The sequence below is a fragment of the Cavia porcellus genome, unplaced genomic scaffold, assembly GCF_034190915.1.
Source record: "Cavia porcellus strain 051 isolate PalLab524CR breed Dunkin Hartley unplaced genomic scaffold, mCavPor4.1 scaffold_12, whole genome shotgun sequence".
NCBI classification, from domain to species: domain Eukaryota; kingdom Metazoa; phylum Chordata; class Mammalia; order Rodentia; family Caviidae; genus Cavia; species Cavia porcellus.
In genome coordinates this window covers 47,902,263-47,914,562 of record NW_026947495.1, presented here as the reverse complement: position 1 = coordinate 47,914,562, position 12,300 = coordinate 47,902,263, and the positions used below count along the sequence as shown (strand labels likewise).

At 38.3% G+C, this 12,300-nt stretch overlaps 1 protein-coding gene across 3 annotated transcripts in view; it reads right to left on the bottom strand.

Annotated features, from left to right (window-relative positions):
• The window catches only part of Tanc1 (tetratricopeptide repeat, ankyrin repeat and coiled-coil containing 1), a 261,482-nt gene extending 250,473 nt beyond the window's left edge, over positions 1 to 11,009 (bottom strand). Inside the window, exon 1 of one of the 3 annotated variants that reach the window (XM_063259632.1) lies at positions 10,922 to 11,009. The gene's annotated coding sequence lies outside the window, so the exon portion shown is untranslated. Of the gene's footprint in view, positions 1 to 4,379; positions 4,505 to 10,921 lie in introns of those variants that run through there. The other 2 variants (XM_063259630.1, XM_063259643.1) reach the window with 2 other exon arrangements.
• Positions 11,010 to 12,300: the final 1,291 nt, after the last annotated feature.

Sequence of the window (12,300 nt, the reverse complement as noted above, 5' to 3'; positions counted from 1 at the left end):
AGAGAAACTGATCTCTGTGGACACCTCATCTCTCCACACAGCAATCCTAGCATCCCCAGTCCTCTTTCATGACAGCAGGAGGTTCCCAGAATGAGTCCCCAAGAGCAATAGGGGGAGCTGCAGGACTGTACCTGCACAACTGTTGTCACATAGCATCCTTTAATACTCTTCTTGAGAGTTCTCATGGTGTCATAAAAAATCCAGGGACTATAGAGACAAACTTGCATACATAGACTGGTTTGCTTTTCCTGGCTCTGAACCCTTGATGAGAGTTTAGTTACCTCTGTGTCCCAAAGTGAAATGTTTATCTTAAAGCTGGCACCAGACCTCCCTGGAAGGCAAGTGTCTTTACTGGAAAATAATTAATTAGGGTAGGAGGCAAGACCTTATCATCCAGATTATGAGTTAGGGGGCAAAACATTAGAGACAGAGGCCGAAGTGCTCTGAGGAAAGAGGGAACTTGGCATTTGCTTCTGAGGAAACTACGAGACAACAGAAGATAGGAGGCCATGTATATGATGGCATTTCTGCCAAGAAGTTCCCTGCAGAGCAGTGAGTGAAGGACAGTTCCCAAATGAAAGTTGCTTGTGGGATGATGTCCCATCTGCATGTCCCTCTGAACCATTCTCCTTCCCCTAGCCACTGAAATGCTTTGAATAATGATGATTTTAAGTACTTTGTGATATAACAGCATACAGTAGATAACAAATAACAAGTATTAAAATTAATTGGTGAGAAACCCACACTTAAATATCTCAATAAAAATGACTAAACTTTGCTTGATACATCAGTTGAGAATACAATCAGAATACTCAGCTCAAATAGATTTAACCAACAAAAGAGTGTTTAGTGGTTCACCTAAGTAGCAAAGGTAAGGCAAGCTGACAAAGTGGATAATCCAGACACTCAACAAGATCATGAAGGAGCCATTTCCTGTCCATCCTATGCTCTGCTACTTACAAGGTTGACTATGTCCTTCATCCTAATACTGATTCACCTGGCAGCTGGGCTGTTTACATCCACAAGGAAAAAAATACATTTCTGGCTCAATATTCTATACAAGAGTGCTGAAATTCATCTTGAATGGACCACCTGACATCAAGGGTCTGCTTCTCCATCAATGATAGTTGGTTATGCGTGAGTGTGTGTGTGTGTATGTGTGTGTGCATGAATGTGTGCCACATGCTAAGTTAGTCATGGCCTATTCCTTATGTTAGTGGAGGAGTGGGTTGATTTACCTTGAGGCACTTTGGATTTTACCAGGAAAAGGAAGATTCGCAAAAGAATATCTGATTAGGCAAAAGTAAATCCACAAATATCTACCACAGCTAGAAAATATGGATTCTAGGCAAAATTTTTGCAAATTATAAAATACTCGGATATGGAGGAAATGATCAAGAGAATCTTTGGTGATTAAAAAAAAAAGCAACTTTTTTGGCTGAGTGTAGTGGCTTATACCTGTAATTCCAGCATGTGGGAGGCTGCAGCAGAAGGTTCTCGAGTAAGAGGCTACATAGAGAGTTTAAGATTAGCATAGACTACATGGCAAGACTCTGTCTTGAAAAATCAAACAACCGAAAACAATTTTTTTCACAAAAAAAATTTTAAAGACACAATTACACAAAAATAGTAAATGGTTTGGGCATCACTGACACAACATGAAGTAAGACAAGGGAACAGGCAATGGATTTAAAACAAAAAGGGATCAGAAGAAAAAACAGGCAAAAATGCATTAATTGTAAAAGTTCTGGCTCAGTAAGTTGTTAATAGATGTTTTTCTCCTCCTCTCCCCATACGAATGGCACAGAGGCCTAATTATGAGTTTTATTAGAGCCATCAGCAAAAAGGAACAGAACAACTCATAATAAACTGCACTATAAAATGGTGGGAACAAACATGAACTAAGAGATGGTTACAAGTAAAGAAACATCTGAGACTCAACTCTCTTAAGGACAGTATTTGTGTGACCATTCCCCTTTTATGTGTAAGTACTGTGAATACTACAAAGGAAATAAAGAAAATATGCTTAACAATGCTGAAATTCTACATTTGTATCAGTGTTTGTGGCCACTGCAACAAATTACTGCAAATGGAGTAAACAGAAATTTATTTTCTCAAGTCCTAGGAGGCAGAAGTTCAAATTCAAAGAGTAGCTAAGACGGGGCCCTTGTTCCCCTGAAGGTGCTAGAGGAGAATTTTCATGGTTCTTTACAGTTTCTGATGGGTCTAGATATTTCTTGGTTTGTGGATATATAACTCCAGGTTTTGCCTCCATTTTTATATATTCTTGTCTCCCTATAGTTGTATCTTCTGTCTGTATCAAATCTCTCTGTCTCTGTTTCTCTCTCTCTCTCTCTCTCTCTCTCTCTCTCTCTCTCTCTCTCTGTCTCCTCTCTCCTTGCCTTTTATAAAGACGCTTATCATGGGGCTGGAGGTTTAGCTCAGCGGTTTAAGCGCCTGCCTTGCAAGCAGGCAGTCAGGAGTTCCCCGGTACTGAGGTACTGAGACGCTTGTCATTAGATTTAGTACTCCTCCCCAGATGTTTCAGCAAGGTCTGATCCCAAAATCTTTAACTTAATTATATCTGCAGAGATCTTTTACCAAATAAGGTAACTTTTACAAATTCCAGCCATTTGGACATAGTGAGAGATAACTCTTCAAACACATTGACTGAACAATGAATAACCTGAAAACAAAAAACAAAAAGAAAGAATTTGTGCAAAAATGTTGTCAGTGGCATCCACCATAACAGCAAAACCATGAAAACAGTCCATGTGTCCAACAATAGGGGGAGATTATGCAAACCACAGCAGATCAATGTAACAGAATACTCTATCGCTTAAAGAAAACCTGAAAACATGTGTTTCAAATAACTATGAAAATGTCCATATGAAATAAAGTTATGCAAAAAAAAAGTAGAACTCAGAAATTATATGTCTACTACAGTAACTATACCTGTGTAAAAACACATGCACGTCTGTTAACAAGGACAGGGAACTTAGAGTGATGTAACTGGTTTAGAGGATAATGTTACCTAGACTTCTTTTCTTTGAGAAAGTTACTTCAGTTCTTAATTAAAAGAGGAAAGTAAATGAGTCTTTAATTTTATTTTTAGACTCCAAAACAACTGAAAATTGTGTGTTTCATATTAAGCTGCTTTGCAGAAAAACCAACACTCACACACACACACACACACACACACACACACACACACACACACCCTGGCTAACCATTGCCACATAGCACTTTTTACAACTCTGGCATTAATCTCTGCCATGGCCTGGGGCCAGTGTCCAATTGGACTTAAGATTTTATTTTACAACCTGAGAACCCTGGCTGGCTCCCAGTGCCTCTGCTCACCTCCCCTGAGCCAAGCCTTTCTTGTTGCTATACTTCATGTATTCAACTACAGTTCCAGGAGCTGTTAAAGAGAACTAAAACAATGAATAAAGATAACAGAGTACAAACCCCTTCTATTTGCCTGTCTCTTAAAATTTTTGTGAATAGGCATTACTTCAAAATGATTGGGTTCTTTCCTGGAGCCCAAAGAGCCCTACACCTTGCCTGAAACACCAGCCCCAAGTCCAGAGGGCAGCCAGGCAGCACCTCAACCCACCCTGCCCCCAACCTGAGTCCGTTCACTTCTGGAACCTTTGATGTGCAAGTGTTTTGGACTCATGAACTCAAGCTAATCCAGATGCATGTCACAGCTGCCTCAGGACTGTCGGAATGTGAGGTTACAGCACAGGAGGGATGACTGCATAGCTGCCTTCCATGAGCCTGCTGGCAGACTGCCCAAGAGACTTTGGCTGTGCCCGAGATTGACTCTTTGTGCAGCGCATTAACGTACCAGAAGGCTGAAAGAAAACCAGTCTCCAGACTTGACCAGCTTCCCATCTTTGCCTTTGATGATTACTCACAAATCATTTTTTAAAAGGTCTAACTTCAAATTCCACTTTGGTCACCTATCATCTGTGTGACCCTAAGTAAATTATGTAAGTCTTCTATGCCTCAATTTTCTAATGCATAAAATGGAAAAATAATAAATACTTCACAATTTTACTGCAAAAAAAACTCCTGCGAATAATCTTACTACAGGATACCACTACTTGTCTACCCCAAATCCTTTTTAATGAACACAGATATGGTTTTGTTGGCAGGGGGCAATGTCCCCAGCTTAAAACATTCCTTTCTACAGGCTTCCTCACAGCTATGGTGACCCAATGATTACACGAGGAGAGTTTTCACACTTTGATGTATATTTTGCTCTTTGTCTTTCCCTTTTTTATTTTGTTTAAAGAAGGGACACTTAGAAGGAAAGCAGCCGTGCATCTAAGAGGGCAAAAGCTACACAATGAGCTGGGTGTAGTTGTACTTACCTGTAATCCCAGGTCTCTGTGGTGGAGGAGGAGGATCTCTGTGAGTTTTAACACCAGCCTGAGAGGCCAACGATATAGCTCCGTGGCATAAATGCCTGCCTGGCAAGCATAAGGTCCTAAGTTTGTTTCCTAGTACAAAATAAAACAAACAAGAAGTCCAGCCTGGGCTACATCAAGGCCAGCCCAAACTACACAGTAAGATTCTCTCTCTCGCTCTCAAAAAAAAAAAAAAAAAAGATACACGCTAAGAATGGTGGTACAGGAAGCAAGGAAGAACCTGGGTTTCTGGACCTGTGGCTCAAGCTAACCAGCCGGACTAATCACCACTAATCACTTCTTGTTATATGAGAACAATGAACCACATTAAGCTAAACTGCTGCAGTCTTGATTTAGATAGGCACTTAGCATGCTCCCTATCAATGAGACTTAAATAAAGATAACCTTTTATTTTTCTAAAAAAAAAAATCTCAAAATTAGAAGTCATGTTTTTTTATTTTGAGACAGGATCTCACTCCGGAGCCCAGACTGATCCTCTCCTTCAGCGTCCCAAGTGCTAGGAGTCATCTGTGATTACATGAAGCCCAACAGAGATTTGCAGTTATTGTTTTGAAATTTAGCTGTGCTAAATACTGCACATGATTATCAATCATCAATGAAGGCTTGTGTTAGAGTTTAAATCTAAAATGTCTCCTCAAATTTCATGTGTTCAGAGGGGTCTTTTGGAAGTTGACTGGATCATAGGGGCACTGTACACTTATCAGTGGATTGATGCTTTGATGAATTCATATCTCAGTGTGTTGTTAGGAGATAGCATTTGATTGAAAGAGGTCTGTCACTGGGGGAGTGCCTTTAGCAGGTACTGTTCCTTCTTAGCTCCTCCCTTCTCTCTCTGTTTCTTGGCTAACCTGAGATGAGCAGTCTCCCTCCTCCACACTCTCCTATTACATTGCTTCTGCCTCGGAGTTGACCAAACATAGACTGAATCTTTCAAGTTGTGAACCAACTTAAACCTGTCCTTTAAATGGGTATTGGGTCTGTGTCCCAATAATGGAAAAAGCAACTACATCATTCAGTAATATATTTATATTTGAGATACTGGTTGTAATAGCACTGATGAAATGGACGTTGACATTCTAGAGTAGGATTCTACTACTGCTGAGCTGTATTCAATTAGTCCTCTAGGAAGATGATTTTGTTAATAAATCTAGTAAATGCAATAGGGAATGCAAACATTTTAATTAGCATCTCTTTTTTCACAGTTAAATTTTATTTGGGAGAAGGAATTTTTATTTCCAAGATGTTTAATTTTCATATATGGTTATAACAGTTTAGTTTTTTGGTACTCAGAAATAATCTTCTAAATAAGACTGACTACAGCATAAAAAGAATGGAATGCTGTTGATTAACTCAAGAGTAAATTTGAAATATATAGAAACTCTGGGAGGTTTCTTAAGATTTAATGGTTAGTGTAAGACATCATAAATAGATGCCCTTAATAGATCTGCTTCTAGAGTTCCTTTGATTGGAGGGAAGCATACATCTACCTCCAACACGACAAAAGCTATTTCTAGCTTTGGTTTAGAAATGTGACTGCATCTTATAACTAAGGTGAAATCTGAGAACCTATCAGACATCTCCTACTTTTTAAAAACAATTTTTATGGTACTGGGATCAAACCCAGAGCCTTCACACAAAGCTTCATTTCCAGCACACATACATCTGCTTGTAAATTTTGAGACAGGGTCTCACTAAGTCATTAAGTTGTCCAGGCTTGACTTTATCAAATAACCCTTTGCCTCGGCCTCGCAAAGTGCTGGGATTACAGGTGTGTACCACTGTGCATGTCTGGCTGCCTCACAACAAATTCTGATGCTGTATAATTTCATTTTTCAAATAAGAAGTTTGAGGCTTGAGCAGGTCAAATAATTTGAATGAGTCCCATCCGATATACAGATTTGATTTTAGTTTTCACTGGATTCCCAAATTATGCTTTTTTCATTATTCCCCTTACTATCCAGTGTAACATGTGCAGCTGACCACAACCTTTCAACCTGGAATAGTGAGTTGCATGCAGAGATAAAGAATGGAGGAAAGAGTTTATTGTAAGAAATACTTCCTTGACCTCACAGTATAATGAGGTGACCAGCTGAACTATCTTAGCCAAGGACCCAAAACTGATTACCAAAAGACCAGAAACAAAATGACTAAAACGATATTGTGGAGAAGGGTCTCTCGGGATGCCAAGGGTGTCAGGCATGATGTACCATAAACTTGAGAGGTATCATCACCTTGCTTCTGTTCCTCATCGTGCTTTAAGTGATCACTGCTGAATGTCTCCTACTACTCAATTGCTTTAAAGAGCTCTTTTCATTGTTCCATAATTTTTACCTTTAATCCCTAAAAAAGTATGTAATTTGTGAGAGACTTGTCAAAAGTATTGTATATGTGTTTTTTTTTTTTTTTATTATTGGTGTGAGTATACTAGTTCTGACAGGGACTTACATTTTTGGAATGAAGTGTAACTTGAGCACACAAGAGACTGATTCTATCTAGAAGTTTTAGGCAGAGCATGATTTCATATCATTGACCTGCTTCCAGGAGGAATATAAGTTTTGGTAAGAAAAGGATGGTTCTTATACAAATGGCAAATAAACACATGAAAAAATGTTCATCATCATTAGTCATTACAGAAATGCAAATTAAAACAACACTGAGATTCCATCTCACTCCTGAAAGAATGGCCAGGATCAAGAAAACTACCAACAACAAATGCTGGAGACGTGAAACAACCTAAGTGTCCATCAACTGAGGAATGGATGAAAAAGTTGTGGTATTTTTATACAATGGAGTACTAGTCAGCTATAAAGAATGATCATATTGAAATATTTATAAATAAATGAGCACAACTTGAGACCATACTCATAAGTGAAATAAATCAAACTCATATGTATAAATACCATATAGTCTCCCTAGTGTAAGAAATGGTAAGAGTACATAAGAGTTTATGGTAATCATGATTCCCCATTACATTGGTTTGAAGCCTTATAATGATTGCATTCATTAGTTGGAATGGGTTTATCTTGGTTTGTCTGATTTTATTATCTGTGATGGTATGAACAGCTATTTTGAAGAAAACAAGTCACTATAATAGCCAGTGTTGATTTAGTATTATCTTACTCTCAAGTCCTACCATGCTTTTGTTCTTCTGTTTCCATTGGTTCTATCATAATTATATCTTATTGGATTGTATTACATGTGATAGTATAAACACATTTTCTATGGAAAATGAGACAATAGAGTAGTCATTGTTCATTTTCTGTTATTTGGTTCTGAATGTCCTGTAATACTTTCATTCTCTTGAATGGTTTTATACTATTTTGTTTTGTTTGATACTATTGTATATGAAGTTATGCTCAACTTTTCAAAGAAAGAGACATTATGGTAGTTACTGTTAATTACAGGTTGTCTTTTGGTGAAATACTATGTTGCTTACATTGTTCTAATCTTCTGTGTTATGTCCTGTTTTGTCTTAATCTCTTTAAAATAAAAAAATTTTTAAAAGGACGGTTCTTAAAGCATTTTTTAAAAGCAGGATAAAATAAATAAATAAATAAAAGCAGGGTCATCCAGGCTGTAATCCAGGCTGGTCTAGAGCATATTATGCAGCCCAGGCTGGCTTTGAACTTGTGATCCTTCTGCCCTAGCCTCCAGAGTATTGAAATTATAGGTACAGGGCTAGGATTTTAGCTCAGTGGCATAAGCACCTGCCTGGCAAGAGTGAGGTTGTGAATTCAATCCCCAGTACCAAGAAAGAAAGAAAGAAAGAAAGTTATAGGTACATGTCACAGAGCCTAGCTTTTGAAAAACTTTAAAAAGTTTTCATCTTGTGACTTTTTTTATTACACAGCTAATGGCAAGACCTTAAGTATTCAATTAAGATTTAAGATGTTGATACAATATACTCTTATTTCTGTAAGTATATTCTAAAGTAAATCATGAACATTAGTCTATGTTTAATGAAATCTGAAATTAAGAATGCTTGTGATATAATGTTGCATGGAAGGCCCAGTCCGTAAATGTTTATAGCACTGCTGGTTCCAGTGCACATGTCCTTCAACAGACCCACGTGAGTATCCTTGGCTGGATCAGTGCTTCATCTGTCCTCTGATTAGTTCTACCTTCGTACTGTTTGTGAAGGAGTTACAGATTATGGTTAACATTTTCCCTCTGCTTCTCAACTTTTCTTTTATCGTACTCTTATGATTACTGATTACATACATATTTGCTGGGAATTCAATCAGTGTCTTCAGGCATACTTAGGTATACATTCTATACTGAGCTATATTCCCGAACTCTATCAAAAAAATTATTAGACATAGACTGATCTTGAACTCCTGCGCTCAAGGGATATTTTTGCCTCAGTCTCTCAATATCTAGGGCTACAGACACATGCCACCTAGCCTGGCTTAGTTTTCAAACCTGAGGAGAACATTTGCAATATGAGTTCAAGTATTTCAGATTACACACTTTTATATTCCTATAGTTTTTTTTTTAATGAAAATCATTGTAAAGATAGAGTATCAAAGACGCAAACAATATTCTTAATCATTTGGGCATGGAAGTCAAAATTCAATTTTAAGAGGAATGTCCTAGAGTTGAGGGTCAACCCCTCTTTTTAATAGCCAAAATTTAAGTCACCTGAATAAATAAAGATAAGAGAAGGAAGGGGCAGTATGAACTCTGCAACATCTCATATTTAAAAGAAGAAACAGAAGAGGTAATTCCCATTGACTCTTTGTGCTTTTATGGTTTTGCATCTCTGGGAAGGTTAAGATGACAGCCCGTTCCAAACACACATCCATTTACATTAGCAGCCTTTTCTATGGGTGACTTAAGTGCATATTTGAAACATTCCAACAGAGAAACAAAAACGACATCAAAGGGCCACATAAATCCACACAAGCATGAGAATTTCAGGGCTAGTTTATTTGGACTTTATCTCACCCAATTTGCCCACAACAATCCAAATGAGACCATAAAACAGTCTGTACCCAAAAGCCCTGCTTTCCATAGTCAAAACAGGATAAATCTCCACTCTCTTCTGGGAAAGTTAAGTGGATATTTTGTGTTAGCCAAGGGAACTGGGGGAGGATGTTGGAGCAATTGTTTTACTAACACATTTTAAGTGTGTCAAATAGGTGTTAGGTTCCTGTCTGAACACCAATTAAAGCTCAGTGCTAACCATGAATAGGAACAGGTTGTGAAGAGTTTTTGTACTACTTGGGTGGTTAACCGGAATGACCATGACAGGAATGGCTCTTACCACTCCAGCTTGAGTTGATGACGAAATTCAAGAACAATAACTTTTCAGACAGTTGGTCTCAGTCTAGATTCCTTTGTCATAGCCTAACATTTTCTTTTAATGGTTTTTCCCCTTCTTCTCTTACACTCTTCTCTCCCTTGATGGTATCATGCATAAGGAAATTTGCAGATGTTTAGTTTATATAACAGGCAAGATTAATATTCACTTTAAACAAAAACTGGTCCATGGATAAAATCCCCATAACAGCACACACAATACTCAAAGAACTCCAGGGCTTTTAGCTTTAGTAAGAGCTAAAGAATGTTTCTAAGTGGGGAGGAAGAAATGATGGGAATATTTGCTACAGGATGCAGACACCCATCCCCTGATACCATTAGCTCAGCAGGAATTAAATGTGACTATGAAAAGGGGAAGTCATTAAGCCAATGGTATTTTTCTAGGAAGTCCTTACTCTGCGACCCGGCTAGATTGATTTGTTGGGTTTACTCAAGTATAGAGATAAAATACTTGGGTAAAGAGAAGAAAGTTGTGAGCAGAAGACATATTGAAGTTAGCATGTGAGTGTAACACAGAGGAAGGCTGTGGAGGTGATGAGAAAAATCAGCCGTTAAATACTTTTTAAATTGGCATCTTAACTAGTGGCATTACTATTCATCAATACCTCAAGTTGAAGTTCTGGTTCTCTAAGGGGAAAAAAAAAACCAGAAAGGGGTTCTTTGTCCTTTGTTAATACAAGTGTAAACATCTGTGCAACAGAGAGAAATGCCTTTCTGTGGTTTCCTCCTCTGTAAGTCAGGGATGACTGAATAATTTTCAGTCAGAAAAACATAATAATGATCAATGTCTAGCAATATCTTATGTTTTATAGCATGAGGAACAGATATATATTTTGGCCTGTTTCTCTGTATATGTGGTCACTGCTACTAGTGAAAGAATATTTTCTTAAATATATATTATTTTTTCTATGTCCAGCAATGACATAGAGCTGGTACTTAAAGATTGATCCTTCTCTTAAATTAAAACTTTCATGCTTTAATTTTTAAAATTACAAATGCTGGCTGGGGTAGAGCTCAGTGATAGAGCATTTACCTAGCAAGCATGAGGTCATGCTTTGGTCTTTATCACTGGAAAAAGAATTTACAAATGCAAGTTGTAAAAAAATAAACAACAAAGAGGAATATATAAATTAAAAACATAAAATAAAATGTTTTTTCCCTACCTTTCACCAGTTGCTTCTCATTGGAGTTATCTTTTGCTGCATTAACAAATTACTCCCAAAACTTACAGGCTTAAAACAACAATAAACATTTATTATCTCAAGTAGTGGTCATGGGACAGGAATCCGGAGTGGCTTAGCAGGGTGGTTCTTGGCTCAGTGTCCCTCCCCAGAGGCAGTCAGGATGTCAGCAGGGGCTACAGTCACGTGAAGACTTGTGGAGGAGGCCCCCTGCCAAGGACACAATGTCATACTGGGCAGTGAATGCTGCTGTGGGCCTGATGCCCAGCTTCTTCCCCACGGCACTGCTTGGATCTCCCCATGGCACTGCTTGGGCATCCTCATGACATGGAAGCTGACTGTCTGTCTCCAGAGGAGGTGATTCCAAAGACTTGGCTTATAGCTCATGTGTAGAATGAGTGCTTAGCATTCTTGAGGCCCTGAGTTCCATGCCTAGCACCAAAAACACCCAGAGGCTAAAGAATTGCTCAGTGGCAGGGCACTTTTGTACAAGGCCCAACTAAAACAAAACACAACATCACAGTGCTCCTATTCTCTAAAGGTATTAGTGTACTTACGCTGACTTTCTGTATGTGTATGTAAACCTGTACAGTACATATATATAATACTATATATATATATTTTTGTCTTTTTCCTTTTTATCAGTACCAGGGATTAAACTCACGACTGCCTGCTTGCAAGGCAGGCGCTTATGCTGCTGAGCTATATCTCCAGCCCCAATACTATATGTCTTACATGCAGCTGTTTTACAAAACTCTTAGAGAATCAGAGAAGTGGGCATGGTGCACATACCTGCAATGCCAGTATTCTAGGCTACTAAGGCAGGAAGATCACAAGTTTGAGCCCAGCCATGACAACTTAGCAATTTAGCAAGACCTTGTGCCAAAAAAAATAAAATAAAATAAAAAGGGTTTAGAATGTAGCTTTGTGCAAAGGCCTGGGTTCAATTCACAGTACCTCAAAAAGAAAGAAAGGCATCTGGCACAGTGGTACAGGCCTTTAATCTCAGCACTCAGGAAGCTGAAGCAGGAGCATCATCATGAGTTTGAGACCAGCCTGGGTAACACAGTGAGTGCAAGACCAGCCTGAACTACATAGTGAGAACTTGTCTCAAAAAACAAAAACTGAAACCAAAAAACAAACAAACACACCCCCAAAACAAAGAGAGAGTTAAAAAAGACTACTAATGTGTTTCTCCTGTCTATTCCTTTGGGTGTCACTTTTTTTTTCTTTCCTCAAGCTTTCAGGCACTTTCCCTTTGGTGTTCTGGGATTAATTATATGAAGATATACCATGACATTTTGTTTTATTTGTTGCCCAGAATATTTAAGGGTCCTTACACACACACACACACACACACA